General features: G+C 41.5%; 1 protein-coding gene across 6 annotated transcripts in view; it reads left to right on the top strand.

Moving 5' to 3' along the window:
* Nucleotides 1–15,398: 15,398 nt before the first annotated feature.
* LOC106590020 (MAGUK p55 subfamily member 7) overlaps nucleotides 15,399–21,235 on the top strand; it is a 284,039-nt gene continuing 278,202 nt past the window's right edge. For all 6 annotated transcript variants that reach the window (XR_006762736.1, XR_006762737.1, XM_014180502.2 and 3 more), the window contains exon 1: nucleotides 15,399–15,593. The gene's annotated coding sequence lies outside the window, so the exon portion shown is untranslated. The remainder of the gene's footprint in view (nucleotides 15,594–21,235) is intronic.

Here is a 21,235-nt window from a genome sequence, read left to right on the forward strand (position 1 = left end):
CAGATGTGTAATGGTACGTGGTATGGGTTTAGACCCATTCTCTTCTCCTTTACATGAAGTTACCCTAAAATGTGGTCTGGTAGAGGGTGATGTAGATGTTGCGGTTAGACCCCAGTTGCCAGTAGAGGGAGTCCACATGATTTTGGGGAATGACTTGGCAGGTAATAAGGTGTGGGCAGATGGAAAACTAAACATATTTACGAAGCAACCTTCAGTGCCCCCAGCAAGGTTATCTCCAGATTGCAACTGTGTCTCATGAGGTATTTCCAGTTTGTGCTGTTACCCGCACTGCCTCTCGTAATAAGGTTGAGAGTAAGCCAAAAAGTCTTGAGTCGCCAGTCAAACTCCAGACAGAACAGTTGACTAGTTCTAGAGATTCATTGATAGCTAAGCAAAAGGCCGATACTACCTTGGCTGATCTGTTTGATAAAGTTGTTCCTGATTCAGTGGTGAGGAATAGTGCTCAGTGTTATTTTCTTCTTGATGGGCTGTTGGTTAGGAAATGTGTTCCACACTATGATTAGGGTCTAGGAGAACCAGTCTTTCAAATAGTTGTACCTACTACTTTGCGAAATAAAGTGTTGCAAACTTCACATGGTGATGTGGCAAGTCAATAGGGTGTTCATAAAGCTTATGATCGCGTACTCCGTTATTTTTTTCTGGCCACGTTTAAAGCGGATGTATCTCAGTTTATTAAAACTTGTGATACATGTCAGCGCACAAGCAAGCCAAACCAGGTTGTAAAGCCAGCGCCTTTGTATCCAATACCAGCCGTAGGGCAACCTTTTGAGCATCTTATTATCGATTGTGTTGGGCCTTTACCACGGTCCAAGTCAGGTCATAGCTACTTATTAACTGTTGTGTCAAGCAACTAGATATCCGGCAGCTTTTCCCTTGCGTACCATAATTTCAAAATCAGTAGTTAAAGCGTTAACTCAATTTATTTCAACATTTGGGATTCCAAAAATCATCCAGTCAGATCAGGGATCTAACTTTACCTCCCATTTATTTGCTCAGGTTCTCAAACAGCTTAAAGTTAAACACAATAAGTCTACTGCGTACCATGCTCAGAGTCAGGGACCTTTGGAACGTTTTCATCAAACTTTTAAATCCTTGCTTAGTGCATACTGTACAGAACTGTCTGCAGATTGGGAGGAGGGGTTACCTTGGCTGTTACTAGCTGCTCGTGAAGTAGTGCAGGAAAGCACAGGGTTTAGCCCAAATGACTTAGTGTTTGGTCACAAGGTGCGTGGGCCTTTAGCAGTGCTGCAGGATGGTTGTTTGCCTGAGGAACCACCTCGGAACCTTATTGACTATGTAAATGGTTTTAGGTTGAAGTTGTATAGGGCTGGTGAACTGGCAAAATAAACAAAAATGTTCTCAACAGAAAATGAAACTGAAATATGACGGACAGGCTGAGCTACGTGAGTTTAGTCCCGGTGATCGTGTACTTGCTCTTTTGCCTCTTGTAAGTTCACCTTTTCAGGCAAAATACTGTGGTCCTTTCACTGTGTTGCACAAAGTGTCAGATTTGAACTATCTTATTGAAACCCCTGGTTATAGGAAGTCCTCTAAATTATGCCATGTGAACCTGTTAAAATGTTATCACTTCTGTGATCTAAGCAAAGTGGAAGGCACTCCAGCAGTGAGGTCAGCGTTGACTGCTGCTCCAGTCGCTGCATCTTGTGGCTTTAACTTTGTGGAGGGGGGAGAAGAGGAGGTAGTTAGGGTTTCGGATGAGATCTTACAAGGTTGGTTGAAAAACTCCCAGACTTTGCAAAACCTTGGGGTTTTGGTAGATCATTTAGACTCTGAGAAACGTGATGAATTGGTAGCTCTTATTATAAGCTACACTGTTTTGTTTTCTGACACTCTATCGAAAACCCATTTAATTGAGCATGACATAGACATCGGAGATGCTAAGCCTATTAAACTGATTTTATTGTGTATCTGAGGAGAAGAGACTGCAATTGGACGACGTGGGCGTCTACTCAGACTCCTTGGAGTATGTATGGAGGGTGCAAGCCCTGTTCGAAAGACTGGTGTGGGCCAGGTTGACTATCAATTTGGAAATGTGTGAGTTGGCCAAAGCTACAGTCACATACCTAGGCAAGGTTGTTGGTCAGGGTGTTGTCTGTCCCGTGGAAGCCAAGGTTCAGGCTGTGAAGCAGTTCCCACAGCCCTCCACAAAGAAAGAACTGATGCGCTTCCTGGGAATGGCGGGGTATTACCGTGCTTTTTGTAAACTTTTCAGTAGTAGGGTCCCCCCTGACCAATCTGTTGAAGGCCAAGGCTGAATTTATCTGGTCCACCGAGTAACAAGAGGCATTTGATGCAGTTAAGGCTCTTTTGTGTTTGGCACCCGTGTTGGTAGCACCAAATTTTGGGAAACCTTTCAAATTGCAGGTAGACGCCAGTCAAATCGGTGCTGGGGCTGTGCTTCTCCAGGAAAATGATAACAATGTTGAGTGTCCAGTCAGTTTCTTTTCCCGGAAATTTAAGAAGTATCAGCAAAACTATTCTGTAATTTACATTTTACATTTTAGTCATTTAGCAGACGCTCTTATCCAGAGCGACTTACAGTACGGATACCAGTCCCGGCTCCTAGTAATTGAAAAGGAGGCATTAGGTCTCATTTGGGCTTTACAGCACTTCGAGGTCTGTTGGTTCTGGTTTAACCCCTTTAACTGTGTTCACTGACCACAACGATGCTCGGTCCCGTGCTCCTTTAGCCTAGTTTATATTTTCTCTCTGCTGAACCCTGCGGGCGGTCTGCGCCTCTTTCCTCTTAATTTGCTCCCCAGGTACCAGGGCTGCTGAGTTTGAGGACGGACAGTCAGCTAGGGGACACGGGGCTACTACTAGGAGCCGGGACTGGTATCCGTTTTGTTCTTTTTTGGGAATTTTGGATTGTTTTGAGTATGTTGAGTCGTAATTTGGATTGAGGGTGGGACCCTCATTTTAAGGAGGGGGGTGTCACGGCTCCTCTGCAGTACAGGGGCGGTTCCTCCTGCAGGCAGAGGAGGGTCATTAGTGATTGGAGCTGGCGTGATTGGAGCCACCTGGGCTCAGGGTATAAAACTGCTCCACTAACCTCTCTCTCGCTCTCTCTCCCTGCTCCTCCAGGTATGATTCTGTTTTGTTTGTTCCTTTGTAGGTTTATTTAGTTTCCACTCAGTCATGTTCACACACATATTCACACATCCATGCACCTTACAGTGGGGTGCAAAAAAGTATTTAGTCTCCCACTTAAAAAGATGAGAGAGGCCTGTAATTTTCATCATAGGTACACGTCAACTATGACAGACAAAAATGAGATAAATTTTCAGGAAAATCACATTGTAGGATTTTTTATGAATTTATTTGCAAATGATGGTGGAAAATAAGTATTTGGTCACCTACAAGCAAGATTTCTGTCTCTCACAGACCTGTAACTTCTTCTTTAAGAGGCTCCTCTGTCCTCCACTCGTTACCTGTATTAATGGCACCTGTTTAAACTTGTTATCAGTATAAAAGACACCTGTCCACAACCTCAAACAGTCACACTCCAAACTTCACTATGGCCAAGACCAAAGAGCTGTCAAAGGACACCAGAAACAAAATTGTAGATCTGCACTAGGCTGGGAAGACTGAATCTGCAATAGGTAAGCAGCTTGGTTTGAAGAAATCAACTGTGGGAGCAATTATTAGGAAATGGAAAACATACAAGACCACTGATAATCTCCCTCGATCTGGGGCTCCACACAAGATCTCACCCCGTGGGGTCAAATAGATCACAAGAACGGTGAGCAAAAATCCCAGAACCACACGGGGGGACCTAGTGAATGACCTGCAGAGCGCTGGGACCAAAGTAACAAAGGCTACCATCAGTAACACACTACGCCGCCAGGGACTCAAATCCTGCAGTGCCAGACGTGTCCCCCTGCTTAAGCCAGTACATGTCCAGGCCCATCTGAAGTTTGCTAGAGAGCATTTGGATGATCCAGAAGAGGATTGGGAGAATGTCATATGGTCAGATGAAACCAAAATAGAACTTTTTGGTAAAAACTCAACTCGTCGTGTTTGGAGGACAAAGAATGCTGAGTTGCATCCAAAGAACACCATACCTACTGTGAAGCATGGGGGTGGAAACATCATGCTTTGGGGCTGTTTATATGCAAAGGGACCAGGACGACTGATCCGTGTAAAGGAAAGAATGAATGGGGCCATGTATCGTGAGATTTTGAGTGAAAACCTCCTTCCATCAGCAAGGGCATTGAAGATGAAACGTGGCTGGGTCTTTCAGCATGACAATGATCCCAAACACACCACCCGGGCAACGAAGGAGTGGCTTCGTAAGAAGCATTTCAAGGTCCTGGAGTGGCCTAGCCAGTCTCCAGATCTCAACCCCATAGAAAATCTTTGGAGGGAGTTGAAAGTCCGTGTTGCCCGGCGACAGCCCCAAAACATCACTGCTCTAGAGGAGATCTGCATGGAGGAATGGGCCAAAATACCAGCAACAGTGTGTGAAAACCTTGTGAAGACTTACAGAAAACGTTTGACCTGTGTCATTGCCAACAAAGGGTATATAACAAAGTATTGAGAAACTTTTGTTATTGACCAAATACTTATTTTCCACCATAATATGCAAATAAATTCATCAAAAATCCTACAATGGGATTTTCTGGATTTTTTTTCTCATTTTGTCTGTCATAGTTGAAGTGTACGTATGATGAAAATTACAGGCCTCTCATCTTTTTAAGTGGGAGAACTTGAACAATTGGTGGCTGACTAAATACTTTTTTGCCCCACTGTACACCTTACATTATGACATTTCCAAACCTCATTCCTTTTTCTTTGTTTAGAGTTAATAGTTTTGTTTTACAATAAAGAACCTTTTGAATTGGCCTATACCTGTTGTTGATGTCCCCTCATTTTTGCCACAGGCTATGAGCCGGCCTGTGACACTATGCACACTCAAAGGACTCTACACACACACACACAGTTCATTTGCTCATGCACACACATTTATACTGACTGTACACACACTCACGTACAATAATCATATACACTGCTGCTACTCTGTTTATCAAATATCCTGATGCCTAGGAACTACCTATATACATACCTACCACTCCAGTATCCCTACACATTCTAAATATGCTATTGGAACTGACCCTGTATATAGCTTACTTCCAGTGTTCTTATTTCTTATTTTAATTTCTTGTGTTTTTGTTTTACCTTATATTATTTGTAGTGCTACTTTGATATTGATTACTAAATTGTTGGGTTTGAGCTTGCAAAAAAAGGCATTTCACTGTACTTGTGCACGTGACATTATCACTTGAAACTTTAAGTAGTAAAGCCAGCCAATCCAGGTAGGTTAAATTCTTCAAGGGCAGGCAGGTGCAAGTCTCACTCACGGCCTTCAGCTTGGGCATGTTAAACAAACCTTTAACAGATCTATAGAATAGGAAGAAGCCTAAATCAAGCAAAGCAATGTGTCAAATATCTCATACATCACCTATTCAGAATCAGACATTTTCTGAGCAGAAATAGTACACATTAGGAGAAGGGTTCTTTGGGAAGGGTGATGGTTCTATCTGGGACCATAATGACTCAAAGAACCCATTGAGACCTTCAATGGTTCTTTGCAGTTCAGACAAGGGTTATTTCCTCTTTTAGTGATAATTCAAATTACATTTTAGTCATTTAGCAGACACTCTTATCCAGAGCGACTTACAGTAGTGAATGCATACATTTCATGCATATATATTTTTTTATTTTTTGTACTGGCCCCCCGTGGGAATCAAACCCACAACCCTGGCGTTGCACACACCATGCTGGCGTTGCAAACACCATGCTCTACCAACTGAGCCACAGGGAAGGCCATGTAGGGGCGATGGCTCATTAGAATATTTTATTGCATGGTTTGCCCACAGTTCTTTTTATACAACCGTGAGAGTGTCAATTCAGTTGATCTAATCTGTTGTGTTATGCTATTACATTGTAAAGGCGAGTGGAATTTGATGTTCAGACGGGACTTTCTGTGTTTGGATGGAAAATACAACGGCGGCGTGAAGTTTCTATATTGTGGTAGGCGGTTTAGCTATGCTAGAATGTGGTATACATAGATGATAGTTCTGATGGTATGGGTGGGGATGATGAGAGTCAAGGACCTGGATGGTCTGTGGTGAAAGGTAAAAGGAAAAATAATAATGGTCCTGCTATAAGCGCTAGTGATAGCAGCACTTATAGCTTCTACACCTGCATTGCTTGCCGTTTGGGGTTTTAGGCTGGGTTTCTGTACAGCACTTTGAGATATCAGCTGATGTAAGAAGGGCTATATAAATAGATTTGATTTGATTAGTACTGAAAGCGTGAAGAGGTCGAAGGTAGTGCATTTTTAAGGTTAGGGTTAAGTTTTGGCATGAACTCCGAAATCTTAAGGTTAGGCATTTAACTCTGAATGGTCAAGATTAGGGTTAAGGTTTGGGATAGGCTTATAGATTTTTTTTCTCAACCTCAACTTTCTATCGCTGGCTTTTAACATCTAACCTTTTGCACCAGAGAGATGCTTACGGCTGTCTGCCATCCCCATCCACAAAGCCCAAGCAAAATTTTAACTTAGTTGAAGGTAACAGCGCTCACTGTTGCCTCTAGTGGCTAGTTTCCATGTCATCTCCCGACATCCTCAGACATGGATGGACGTCAAATACCGACTTGTATCACAGGTAACCTGGCTGGCCGCTGTGACCTCTCTGATTTTGAGTGCTGTGGGGCGGCAGGTAGCCTAGCCGTGAAGAGCGTTGGGCCAGTATCCAAAAGTTCACTGGTTAGAATCCCCGAGCCGACTAGGAGAAAAATATGTTGATGTGCCCTTGAGCAAGGAACTTAACCCTAATTGCTCATGTAAGTCGTTCTGGATGAGTGTCTTCTAAATGACTAACATGTACAGTATGTGTCAGTGGGTGAGAAAGGGAGGGTAGGCTATTCAAGAAATAAATAGGGCTTACAGAGTGCTACGTAGGAATATGACTCCTGAGAATTTACTTGATTTCCAAAGGAAGAGAGGTTTAGAGCGTAGGGTCATTAAGTCTGTCAAGAGAAATACATGGAGACAATTTTGCTCTACAATAGGCAGGGGTACTGAGTCGGAGGATTATTGGTCTATGTTGAAGAAGATGACTGGAAGAAGCAAGTCCACTCTAATTCCAGTTTTGGTTGTGGGTGAAAACCTGGCCAAAACGAACCACATTTCCATCCAACCATTTCATGCAAATGAATTACCTAATGCATGAAAAAAGTCACGACCGGGTTAATGGAAACCTGAAATGATACAGTTTTATAAATGCCGATTTACAATTTGTTTGTTCGACATGCTGGGATCTTTTGTGTCTGTAAAATCAATTATGTGACAAATAGTGGTGGAAACACATTTTTGTGCAAATATTAGTATAATAACCATCATATTGAAGTAAACTTGGAGTCACGCGATGATATGTTGTGTGATATGCTGTGTGGTCCTCCCAGTTTATTAGGCTACAGATGAAATAAGTTATGATGAACTTCACAGGGTGATGTAGTGCAACGTGATGAGCTTGATGCTCCTTTCCAATAAATATCGAGGGTCTTATTCTGGTGACATGATGATCGATGCTTTGCTGTCGTTTCACAAATACAAATAATATCTCTCTTATCATCATAATCTCATGATGTAGGTAGCCTACCTGCACTGTATCTGCGAGCTGTTGGCTAGAGCGCATGTACCAAGACCAGAGTAGGCACATTTGCAATAGAAGGCAACAGTTTTTGTGACAAAACCATCAGTAGAGTTGAAAATGCGATGAAAACCCATTTAACTTGTATTTTTCATTTGGTACATGTGAATTTAATGGCAAAGTAATTTTTATGTGCACTATGTCATCATGCACAGCTTTTATCTTCAAAAAGTCAGTTTGATGGAAGCACATCTCTGGTGGGAAAATGCACATATTGTTTTAGGCAGATTTGAGAATATTTTCATGAAAACATGTTGCACATTGGATGGAGACCTAGGTACTGATAAAGAAAATGCTGACTTGTTGGGAAAGACATTTGATAGTGTACATACAGTGCATTCGGAATCTATTCAGACCTCTTCCCTTTTTCCACATTTTGTTCCGTTACAGCCTTATTCTAAAATGGATTGTAATTACATTTTTACTCATCAATCTACACACAATACCCAATAATGACAAAGCGAAAACTAGTTTTTAGAAATGTTTGCATATTTATTAAAAATAAAAAACAGAAATATCTTATTTACATAAGTATTCAGACCATTTGCAATGAGACTCGAAATTGAGCTCAGGTGCATCATGTTTCCATCGATCATCCTTGAGATGTTTCTACAACTTGATTGGAGTCCACCTGTGTTAAATTCAATTGATTGAACATGATTTGGAAAGGTACACACCTATCTATATAAGGTCCCACAGTTAAAAGTGCATGTCAGAGCAAAAACCAACCCATGAAGTCCAAGGAATTGTCCGTAGAGCTCAGAGACAGAATCGTGTCGAGGCACAGATCTGGAGAAGGGTACCAAAAAATGTCTGCAGCATTGAAGGTTCCCAAGAACACAGTGGCCTCCATCATTCTTAAATGGAAGAAGTTAGGAACCACCAAGTCTCTTCCTAGAGCTGGCCGCCTGGCCAAACTGAGCAATCGGGGGAGAAGGGCCTTAGTCAGGGATGTGACCAAGCACCCGATGGTCACTCTGACAGAGCTCCAGAGTTCCTCTGTGGAGACGGGAGAACCTTTCAGAAGGACAACCATCTCAGCAGCACTCCACCAATCAGGCCTTTATGGTAGAGTGGCCAGACGGAAGCCACTCCTCAGTAAAAGGCACATGACAGCCCGCTTGGAGTTTGCCAACAGGCACCTAAAGGCCTCTCAGACCATGAGAAACAAGATTCACTGGTCTGATGAAACCAAGATTTAACTATTTGGCCTAAATGCCAACCGTCACGTCTGGATGAAACCAGGCACCATCCCTATGGTGAAGCATGGTTGTAGCAGCAAAATGCTGTGGGGATGTTTTACAGCGGCAGGGACTGGGAGACTACAGTAGTCAGGATCGAGGGAAAGATGAACGGAGCAAAGTACAGAGAGATCCTTGATGAAAACCTGCTCCAGAGTGCTCAGGACCTGAGACTGGGGCGAAGGTTCACCTTCCAACAGGACAACGACCCTAAGCACACTGCCAAGAAAATGCAGGAGTGGCTTCAAGACAAGTCTCTGAAAGTACTTGAGTGGCCCAGCCACAGTCCGGACTTGAACCCAATCAAATATCTCTGGAAAGACCTGAAAATTGCTGTGCAGCGATGCTCCTCATCCAACCTGACAGAACTTGAGTGGATCTGCAGAGAAGAATTGGAGGATCTCCCCAAATACAGGTGTGCCAAGCTTGTAGTGTCATACCCAAGAAGTCTCAAGGCTGTAATCGCTGCCAACGGGGCTTCAATAAAGTACTGAGTAAAGGGTCTGAAAACTTATGCAAATGTGATATTTCCGGTTTTCTTCATACATTTGCAAAAAATTCTAGAAACCAGGTTTTGCTTTGTCATTATGGGGTATTGTGTGTAGATTGATGAGTAAAAAAACCCAATGTAATCAATTTTAGAATAAGGCTGTAATGTAACAAAATGTGGAAAAAGTCTAGGGGTCTGAATACTTTCCAAAGGCACTGTGGTGGTGTAACTTTTGAAGTGTACAAGAGACGCAGATGTGAGCTTTTAAATGCTCTTGTTAATGTGTATAAGAAAAGGTATACCCTTCTTTGGATGATGATTTTACCATACATAAGATCTGTGTAACCATAATAGGCTGTGGATATACACAGTGTGTGTGTTTTTTTTGCCCATCTTACTCTTTTATTTTTATTGGCTAGTCTGAGATATGGCTTTTTCTTTGCAACTCTGCCTAGACGGCCAGCATCCCGGAGTCGCCTCTTCACTGTTGACGTTGAGACTGGTGTTTTGTGGGAACTATTTAATGAAGCTGCCAGTTGAGGACTTGTGAGGCGTCTGTTTCTTAAACTAGACACTCTAAAGTTCTACAGCTGCACCATCAAGAGCATCCTGACCAGTTCAATCACCACCTGGTATGGCAACTGCTCGGCATCTAACCATAAGGCCCGACAGAGGGTAGTGCGTACGGCCCAATACATCACTGGGGCAAAGCTTCCTGACATCCAGGACCTATATACTAGGCGGTGTCAGAGGAAGGCCCAAAAATGGTCAACTCCAGTCACCTAAGTCATAGACTGTTCTCAGTCTAGGACCAAAAGGCTCCTTAAAGCTTCTACCCCCAAGCCATAAAACAATAAACAGACACTATGTTTAATATATTTCTCTTCACTGTTGATGTTGAGACTGGTGTTTTGCGGGAACTATTTAACAAAGCTGCCAGTTGAGGACTTGTGAGGAGCCTGTTTCTCAAACTAGACACTCTAATGTACTCATCCTCATGCTCAGTTGTGCACCGGGGCCTCCCAATCCTCTTTCTATTCTGGTTAGCGCCAGTTTGTGCTGTTCTGTGAAGGGAGTAGTACGCAGCGTTGTACAAGAGCTTCAGTTTCTTGGCAATTTCTCGCATGGAATTGCCTTCATTTCTCAGAACAAGAATAGACTCACGAGTTTCAGAAAAAAGTTATTTGTTTCCGGCCATTTTGAGCCTGTAATCGAACACACAAATGTTGATGCTACCGATACTCAACTAGCCTAAAGAAGGCCAGTTTTATTGCTTCTTTAATCAGGACAACAGTTTTCATCTGTGCTAACATAATTGCAAAAGGGTTTTCTAATAATCAGTTAGCCTTTTAAAATGATTTGGATTACCTAACACAACATGCCATTGGAACACATGGTTGCTGATAATGGGCCTCTGTATGCCTATGTAGATATTCCATTAAAAATCAGCCGTTTCCATTTACAATAGTCATTTACAACATTAACAATGTCTACACTGTATTTCTGATCAATTTGATGTTATTTTAATGGACAAAAAAATGTGTTTTTCTTTCAAAAACATGGACATTTCTATCTGACCCCAAACTTTTGAACGGTAGTATATATAAACTCAGCAAATAAAGAAACGTCCTCTCACTGTCAACTGAGTTTATTTTCAGCAAACTTAACGTGTAAATATTTGTATGAATATGACAATTTTTAACAACTGAGACATAAACTGAACAAGTTCCACAGACATGTGACTAACAGAAATTGAATAATGTAGTAGTCAGTATCTGGTGTATTAAATACTGCTGTGCATCTCCTCCTCATGGACTGCACCAGATTTGCTAGTTCTTGCTGTGAAATGTTTTCTATTTATTTTACCTTTATTTAACTAGGCAAGTCAGTTAAGAACAAATTCTTAATTTCAATGACGGCCTAGGAACAATGGGTTAACTGCCTTGTTCAGGGGCAGAACGACAGATTTTTACCTTATTAGCTCCAGCTCGGGGATTCAATCTTGCAACCTTTCGGTTACAAGTCCAACGCTCTAACCACTAGGCTGCCAGCCACCCCATGTTACCCCACTCTTCCACCAAGGCACCTGCAAGTTCCCAGACATTTCTGGGGGGAATGGCCCTAGCCCTCACCCTCCGATCCAACAGGTTCCAGACATGCTCAATCCCATTGATTGAACACTGACATTCCTGTCTTGCAGGAAATCACGCACAGAACGAGCAGTATGGCTGGTGGCATTGTCATGCTGGAGGGTCATGTCAGGATGAGCCTGCAGGAAGGGTACCACATGAGGGAGGAGGATGTCTTCCCTGTAACGCAGAGCGTTAAGATTGCCTGCAATGACAACAAGCTCTGTCCGATGATGCTGTGACACACCGCCCCAGACCATGATGGATCCTCCAAATCGATCCCGCTCCAGAGTACAGGCCTCGGTGTAACGCTCATTCCTTCGACGATAAATGCGAATCCGACCATCACCCCTGGTGAGACAAAACCGTGACTCGTCAGTGAAGAGCACTTTTTGCCAGTCCTGTCTGGTCCAGCGATGGTGGGTTTGTGCCCATAGGTGACGTTGTTGCCGGTGATGTCGGGTGAGGACCTGCCTTACAACAGGCCTACAAGCCCTCAGCCCTCTCTCAGCCTATTGCGGACAGTCTGAGCACTGATGGAGGGATTGTGCGTTCCTGGTGTAACTCGGGCAGTTGTTGCCATCGCGTACCTGTCCCGCAGGTGTGATGTTCGGATGTACCGATCCTGTGCAGGTGTTGTTACACGTGGTCTGCCACTGCAAGGACGATCAGCTATCCGTCCTGTCTCCCTGTAGTGCTGTCTTAGGCGTCGCACAGTCTTAACGACCGTTCCACAGGTGCATGTTCATTAATTGTTTATGGTTCATTGAACAAGCAACGGAAACAGTGTTAAAATCCTTGACAATGAAGATCTGTGAAGGTATTTGGATTTTTATGAATTATCTTTGAAAGACAGGGTCCTGAAAAAGGGAAGTTTTTTTTTTTGTTTATATGTACATTGTAAACTGCGTGGTTCGAGTCCTGAATGCTGATTGGCTGACAGTATAACAGACTGCATACCACGGGTATGACAAAGCATTTATTTCGTGCCTTATTGCTTAAATATACATTACATGGCCATAAGTTTGTGGAAACCCCTTCAAATTTGTGGATTCGGCTATTTCGGCTATTTATTTTATTGTTGACAGGTGTATGAAATCGAGAAAAGAGCAATGCAATCTCCATAGAAAAAACATTGGCAGTAGAATTGCCCGTACTGAAGTGCTCATTGACTTTCAACGTGGCACCGTCATAGGAAGCCACCTTTCCAACAAGTCAGTTCATCAAATTTCTGCTCTGCTAGAGCTGCACCAGTCAACCACACAAGCTCACAGAATGGGACCATCGAGTGCTGAACAATAATGTGTCCTCGGTTGCAACACTCGCTATCAATTTCCAAACTGCCTCTGGAAGCAATGTCAGCCACACACAAGCCTAAGATCACCATGCGCAATGCCAAGTGCCGGCTGGAGTGGTGTAAAGCTCGACGCCATTGGACTCTGGAGCAGTGGAAACGCTTTCTCTGGTGTGATGAATCCCGCTTCACCATCTGGCAGTCCGAGCTATGAATCTGGGTGGGGAGATTGCCAGGAGAATGCTACCTGCCCTAATGCATGGTGCATATTGTAAAGTTTGGTGGAGGAGGAATATTGGTCTGGGGCTATTTTTTATGCTTTGGGCTAGGTCCAATAGTTCAAGTGAAGGGAAATCTTAACACTACAGCATACAATGACATTCTAGATGATTCTGTGCTTCCAACTTTGTGACAACAGTTTGGGGAAGGCCCTTTCCTGTTTCAGTATTACAATTCCCTCGCGCACAAAGCGAGGTTCATACAGAAACGGTTTGTCGAGATCGGTGTGGAAGAGCCCTGACCTCAACCCCATCTAACACCTTTGGGATGAATTGGTACGCAGACTGCGAGCCAGGCCTAACTGCCCAACATCAGTGCTCGACCTCACCAATGCTCTTCTGGCTGAATGGAAGCAAGTCTATGGCGCGAGATACCTGCCAAAAGGTTGAATTTACAGTACCAGTCAAAAGTTTGGACACACCTACTCATTCCAGGGTTTTCTTTATTTTTACTATTTTCTACATTGCAGAATAATAGTGAAGACATCAAAACTATGAAATAACACATATGGAATCATGTAGTAACCAAAAAAGTGTGAAACAAAGCAAAATATATTTTCAATTTTAGATTCTTCAAAGTAGCCACCCTATGCCTTGATGACAGCTTTGCACACTCTTGGCATTCTCCCAACCAGCTTGACCTGGACTGCTTTCCCAACAGTCTTGAAGGAGTTCCCACATATGCAGAGCACTTGTTGGCTTCTTTTCCTTCACTTTTCCTTTCAATTCAACATTTCCCAAGCAATCTCAATTGTGTTGAGGTCGGGTGATTGTGGAGGCCAGGCCATCTGATGCAGCACTCCATCACTCTCCTTGTTGGTCAAATAGCCCTTACACCAGCTGGAGGTGTGTTGGGTCATTGTCCTGTTGAAAAACAAATGATAGTCCCACTAAGCGCAAACCAGATGGGATGGCGTATCGCTGCAGAATGCTGTGGTAGCCATGCTGGTTAAGTGTGCCTTGAATTCTAAATAAATCACAGACAGTGTCACCAGCAAAGCACCCCGAAACCATCACACCTCTTCAACCATGCTTCACAGTGGGAAACACACATGCAGAGATCACCAGTTCACCTACTCTACGTCTCACAAAGACAGAGCAGTTGGAACCAAAAGTCTCACATTTGGACTCATGAGACCAAAGGACAGATTTCCACCGGTCTAATGTCCATTGCTCATGTTTCTTGGACCAACAAGTCTCTTCTTCTTATTGGTGTCCTTTAGTAGGGGTTTCTTTGCAGCAATTCAACCATGAAGGCCTGATTCACACAGTTGATGTTGAGATGCGTCTGTTACTTGAACTCTGTGAAGCATTTATTTGGGCTGCAATTTCTGAGTCTGGTAACTCTAATGAACTTATCCTCTGCAGCAGTGGTAACTCTGGGTCTTCCTTTCCTGTGGCGGTCCTTATGGGAACCAGTTTCATCATAGCGCTTGATGGTTTTTGTGACTGCACTTCTTGACATTTTCCACATTGACTGACCTTCATGTCTTAAAGTAATGATGGACTGTCGATTCTCTTTGCTTATTTGAGCTGTTCTTGCCATAATATGGACTTGGTCTTTTACCAAATAGGGCTATTTTCTGTATACCACCCATACCATATCACAACACAACTGATTGTCTCAAACGCATTAAGAAGGAAAGAAATTCCACAAATTAACTTTTAGCAAGGCACACCTGTTAATTGACATGCATTCCAGGTCTCATGAAGCTGGTTGAAAGAATGCCAGTGTGCAAAGCTATCATCAAGGCAAAGGGTGGCTACTTTGAAGAATGTAAAATATAAAATGTATTTAGATTTGTTTAACATTTTTTTTGGTTACTACATGATTCCATATGTTCTATTTCATAGTTTTGATGTCTTCACTATTATTCTACAATGTAGAAAAGAGTACAAATAAAGATAAACCGTTGAATGAGTAGATGTGTTCAAACTTTTGACTGGTACTGTCTGAATATTGTTTATATTTATAAAGCCTTTATAAATCGTTTTTACTACACCTTAATGTAAACATGGTGAATATCCAAATGATCTATTATTGCCATAGTCTATAAATACATTTGAATTCTGTTCTTCTTTTTTTCAAATAATGTTACAAGAGGGGACTTATGGAAATGTGCAGATCAACAACTGGCAATACCCAAAATGGGAATACCAGCCAATCAAAGAATAGATTAATTGAACGAGTTTGGGACTGGGCGTTTCTTTGTGAAATTCTCGTGTCCCAGACAGAGAAAGAACAAGGATGAGTTTGAGATATTGAAAAAGCCAGAAAAGTCTCAGTCTAGAAATGAAATATCTAGCTAGTAAGGCTGACTGCAAAGGAGTTTCTACCCCGAAGTGATCTGGCGAAGAGCAAACTGTGAGAGCAAATTTGCATGAATGCAACGAAGCTTAAGTGAGTAATATTGTGTTTGACGATAAACTATTCCATGTTGCGTGGGAAACTAACTTGCAAGCTGTTCTGTCCTCATGGCAACAGTTAGTTAATAAATGAAGTTGTTTTCTAAATCCGCTCACATCTCCTTAGCAAAGTAACTAAATATATGGGAATAATAGCTGTACTTCCCAATATGCAAGGTTAGCTGTAGTGAGCTAGCACGGTTGCGAAGGAATACAGACCCTCTTCTTGAGCTCAAGCCAAGTGTTTTGACACGGAGCTTGTCACTGACAGCGCAGGAAACTGGGTAAATATTTGCAAACTAACCTCTTCTTATTTTGGGGGATTTGCATTGTTTGGAATAAGGACATCAGCATCAGAAACTATACATGTTATGGTAGCTAGATCTTTTATTTATTGACGTAATAGTGAAGCTAGCGAGCTAGCTCGGCTCGCTCTTAACTAAGCAACTTCAAGTTTTAGCACGCGACGTTGATAATAAAATGACTAATGATTCAGATTCTACAGATTACAATCACCATTTCTGTATTTTGCCCCATTGTATCATTGCTAGATTATGCCAAATGTTTATTGGTTTTGTCTCTGGCGTAGTAAGTACTGTAGCTAGGATGATGTCACCTGTAGCCGTTCTGGGTGACAGGTGTTAGAAATGTAAACACACCAATATTTACACCGTACCATGTAATAGCATGGTATTTAGATCAAACAAAAAAGTTAATTTTCGTGATATAACTCAGTGTCTGTTTGTATAGTATTGGGATTATGGGTAACACTAGCTCTCATACCTGTGTAGTAACACTGTAATAGCATTGTTGTTACATCATATTTTAGTCAGGTGACAGACAGGGTGAGTGGGTGTGCTCTGAGGTCTTAAGGGCCAAGGGTCATAGGCTACTGATGTGATAGCTGATCTTCTTGCACATGTACAATCAAGTAGTGGGTGGACAAACCCCCAGGCCCAGCCATCACCATGTGGTTTGTGGTCTGCTGCAGGGGGTGAAGACTAGCCTTCCCTGTAGCTCAGTTGGTAGAGCATGGTGTTTGCAACACCAGGGTTGTGGGTTCGATTCCCACGGGGGGCCAGCACAGGAAAAAAAAATTTTTTTTATGAAATTGTATGAAATGTATGCATTCACTACTGTAAGTCGCTCTGGATAAGAGCGTCTGCTAAAATGACTAAAATGTAAAAATGACTAGGCCAAACCAGGGGATGCTGGCAGGGCTGTGGTCTGACTGCGGCTGCTCAGATCACCTTTCCTGTCTTCACCATATGGCTCGGAAGCTAAAGCCTGGTCAGATTCCTGTGGATTCTGGTTAGTCTCCAGTATTGATATGGTGTCCCCTTCCAGTAAATTTCCAAGGGGATCATAGAGACTCTTGAGGGCTTCACCCTTGGCTCATCTCAACTTCTTGGTTGTAACACTGCCAACTGAAATGCACCCAGCTCTATACCTGTGTGTAGTAGTAACACTGTACTGACTACTGTTACATAGCTAGTACTGTAGTAATTGCATTGTAATTGCACAGTAAGGAAGTAGGGCAGCTTTTGTTATTGAAATAAGGTACTAGACCTAAGCGACTGTACTTGCTGATTGAGACAAAACATTTCCTGCTGAGCTGTTGAGTAACCTAAAGCCAGGTTATGAATTTCTGTGGGCTTTCATTTTTCAGGAGGAGAAGTGGAATATCTGTCAAATCAATTCAAAGTTTATTTGTCACGTGCGCCGAATACAACAGGTGTAGACCTTACAGTGAAATGCTTACTTACAGGCTCTAACCAATAGTGCGAAAAATAAGGTGTGTGTGTGTGTGTGTGTGTGTGTGTGTGTGTGTGTGTGTGTGGGTAAGTAAAGAAAAAAACCCAGTGAAAAGACATTTGAAAATAACAGTAGCAAGGCTATATTCAGACACCGGTTAGTCAGGCTTATTGAGGTAGTATGTACATGTATGGTTAAGGTGACTATGCATATATGATGAACAGAGAGTAGCAGTAGTGTAAAAAGAGGGGTTGGCGGGTGGTGGGACACAATTAGAGGTCGACCGATTCAAATTTTTCGACGCCAATACCGATACCAATTATTGGAGGCCCCCTCAAAAAAGCCGATACCAATTAATCGGCCGATTTAAAAAAAAAAAAAAAAAAAGTATTTATTTGTAATAATGACAATTACAACAATACTGAATGAACACTTATTTTAACTTAATATAATACATCAATAAAATCAATTTAGCCTCAAATAAATAATGAAACATGTTCAATTTGGTTTAAATAATGCAAAAACAAAGTGTTAGAGAAGAAACTAAAAGTGCAATATGTGCCATGTAAGAAAGCTAACGTTTAAGTGCCTTGCTCAGAACATGGGAACATATGAAAGCTGGTGGTTCCTTTTTAACATGAGTCTTCAATATTCCCAGGTAAGAAGTTTTAGGTTGTAGTTATTATAGGAATTATAGGACTATTTCTCTCTATACCGTTTCTATTTCATATACCTTCGACTATTGGATGTTCTTATTGGCACTTTAGTATTGCCAGTGTAACAGTATAGCTTCCGTCCCTCTCCTCGCTCCTACCTGGGCTCAAACCAGGAACACATCGACAACAGCCACCCTCGAAGCAGCGTTACCCATGCAGAGCAAGGGGAACAACCACTCCCAAGTCTCAGAGCGAGTGACGTTTGAAACGCTATTAGCGCGCACCCGCTAACTAGCTAGCCATTTCACATCGGTTACACCAGCCTAATCTTGGGAGTTGACAGGCTTGAAGTCATAAACAGCGCAATCCATTGCGAAAGCTGCTGGCAAAATGCAGTAAAGTGCTGTTTGAATGAATGCTTATGAGCCTGCTGGTGCCTACCACCGCTCAGTCAGACTGCTCTGTCAAATCATAGACGTAATTATAATATAATAAACACATAGAAATACGAGCCTTAGGTCATTAATATGGTCGAATCTGGAAACTATCATCTCGAAAAAAGGAAAAAAAAATATTTCAGTGAAATACGGAACCGGTCCGTATTTTATCTAATGGGTGGCATCCCTAAGTCTAAATATTCCTGTTACATTGCACAACCTTCAATGATATGTCATAATGACGTAAAATTCTGGCAAATTAGTTCGGAACGAGCCAGGCAATGAACGCAAGAGCAGTGACACAATTTCATGTTAGCAGGCAATAGTAACTAAATATGCAGGTTTAAAAATATATACTTGTGTATTGATTTTAAAGAAAGGCATTGATGTTTATGGTTAGGTACATTGGTGCAATGACAGTGCTTGTTTCGCAAATGCGCTTGTTAAATCACCCGTTTTTCCGAAGTAGGCTGCACAGCAAAAAGTCCAGTGTTGAATTAACTCCCACAGAGTTGATTTCAACACTTTTTGAGGGTTTATATAGGTCTGTCATAGTCCATGTATGTAGGTGGCAGGGAAGTCAGGCGCAGGAGAAAACAGAGTGGTTTAAAAATTGAATATTTATTTCCAAAACCAACGTAGAAAAAGAATCCGGGTAAAACAATAACCCGTTGCACACCGATACAGAAACAACACGTACATAACAAACAAACAATCACCGACAGAGAAATGAGGGGAAGCAGAGGGTTAAATACACAACATATAATTACTGGGATATGAAACAGGTGTGTAAAGAGACCAGACAAAACCAATGGAAAATGAAAAACTGATCAATGGTGGCTAGAAGGCCGGTGACGTCGATCGCCGAACACCACCCGAACAAGGAGGGGCATCAACTTCAGTAGAAGTCGTGACAAGGTCCACACTCTCCAGAGTTAAATTAACACTTTCAAAATAGTTAAACATTTAACACTCTGCCAGAGTTCCTTTTTTAACTCGCAAAACAGAGTTAATGTAACACTAAGGGATTAGACAACTAACACTGCTCCGAGTTAATTTTTTTAAACTATTTGTGTAGTATTAATTTCACTCCCTAAAGTGTCAATTATCTACACTGAAAAAATGTTAAAATTAATTGTTAATTTATTCAATATTATTTAATAATTAATTTAATATATACTTACATTAATAAGAATTAATCACAATAAACAATCATTGTCAAAAACATTTATTTGTGCCTTTTCTCCCTTGCAGTCAGTTGAATTAATGTACATACTTTCATCTGAAACATTGTATGTGCATTGAATATCAAACGGTTTCTGAAATTTAAGCTCAGACATTTTTAGTAGACATCTTTCCACACTTCGTTAATACTCTGAATGCATGATGATGGTCATCAAAATTCTCTGTAAATAGATTGTTTGTCAAAAAAAAAATTTCATCTTCAACCAAAAGTACATCACTTATTTGACATAAGACTGGCATGTCTTCTTCCATTGCACTGCAAATAACTAGTCCAGCTTTATACTCTACACCATCAAGTTTAACCCAACTAGTTGAGAAAACATCTTTTGACAAGATCGTTTCAAGCATTTCATTGTTGACGACATTCTCATCTCTGAAGAGAAAATATTTAATTGGCCCATACTCATTTTATTTGAGGGTGAAGGTTTCCCAGTGATAAGCAATGGCCATCTAATGCTTTTTGCAAGCGATTTGGTTATGTTTTTGAAATTTTTAAAACAATCTTTAAACAGCTTGTGTTTGGCCTCAAACCTCATACACCACGTATATAAAAGGGGCCAATTTTCCTTATAGAAGATGGGTAATGGATCATAAAATGATGCTTAGGTATCAAGTTTCTATGTGGATACAAGTGCTTAAATAGTTTGTGGTGGTCAACAATCAAATGCTTTAAATATATTGTCATACCTAGAGTGAGAGAAGGTGAAAAAACGATGTTCATTATTTGAAGTAACAACAGTAACAAATTCCAGTTTTTGTTTCCTGCAGGAATAATGTCACCAAACAACAGTGGGATGTTTTTCACAAGACACAATGTCTGAATAGAATTCAAACCAATGCCATTGCCAACACTCTCCAAAATAATCTTTGTAGGACGATTTTGTCTTTCTAAAAATCCATAATCAAAACCATAAATCCTGGAAAGCAAGTCCTGTTCTGACATAAAGTGTTGTGTGAGATATCCAAAAAGCAATTTGATCTCATACTGAACCACACCCTCAAGAAGATCATGCATGATATCAAATTAATAGTTATTACAAACATGGAAATACTTCAATGAAGTGTAGATCTTTTTTTCAAACCATAAAGTGACTTCAATTGTGGGTTTTCCTGGAGAGACTGGCAATGCATTTCAAACATATCTTTTCCACGAAGGATCACCTTAGGAGCATCCTCACTGTATACCGTTTGACAATCATTCTTCTCAATCAAACAAAGGCGACAGAAATTACAGCTACTGAATAACTCATTAAAACCAAGAATTGTGTGCATCCCTAGATTATCTCCAGTGATCTGACAGATTGTACCATATACCTGCTCATCTGAAAATGGAAGACTTAGCCCTTGGCTTTTTTTTTTATCAACGGTTCTAGTATAACATCAAAACCATACTTGTGCAGATCTTGTGTGTGAAAAAGTGTTACCAAATGAATGTTCATCAAAACTGAATTAAATTTTGGGGGAAAGTTTCTTACAACAAAATAAAGAGAGCCAATTTTGTGAATTCCACGTTTGGAGCCAAGGGGATTGGCTGTTTCAAAATC

This window comes from Salmo salar, chromosome ssa29, assembly GCF_905237065.1.
Source record: "Salmo salar chromosome ssa29, Ssal_v3.1, whole genome shotgun sequence".
NCBI classification, from domain to species: Eukaryota; Metazoa; Chordata; class Actinopteri; order Salmoniformes; family Salmonidae; genus Salmo; species Salmo salar.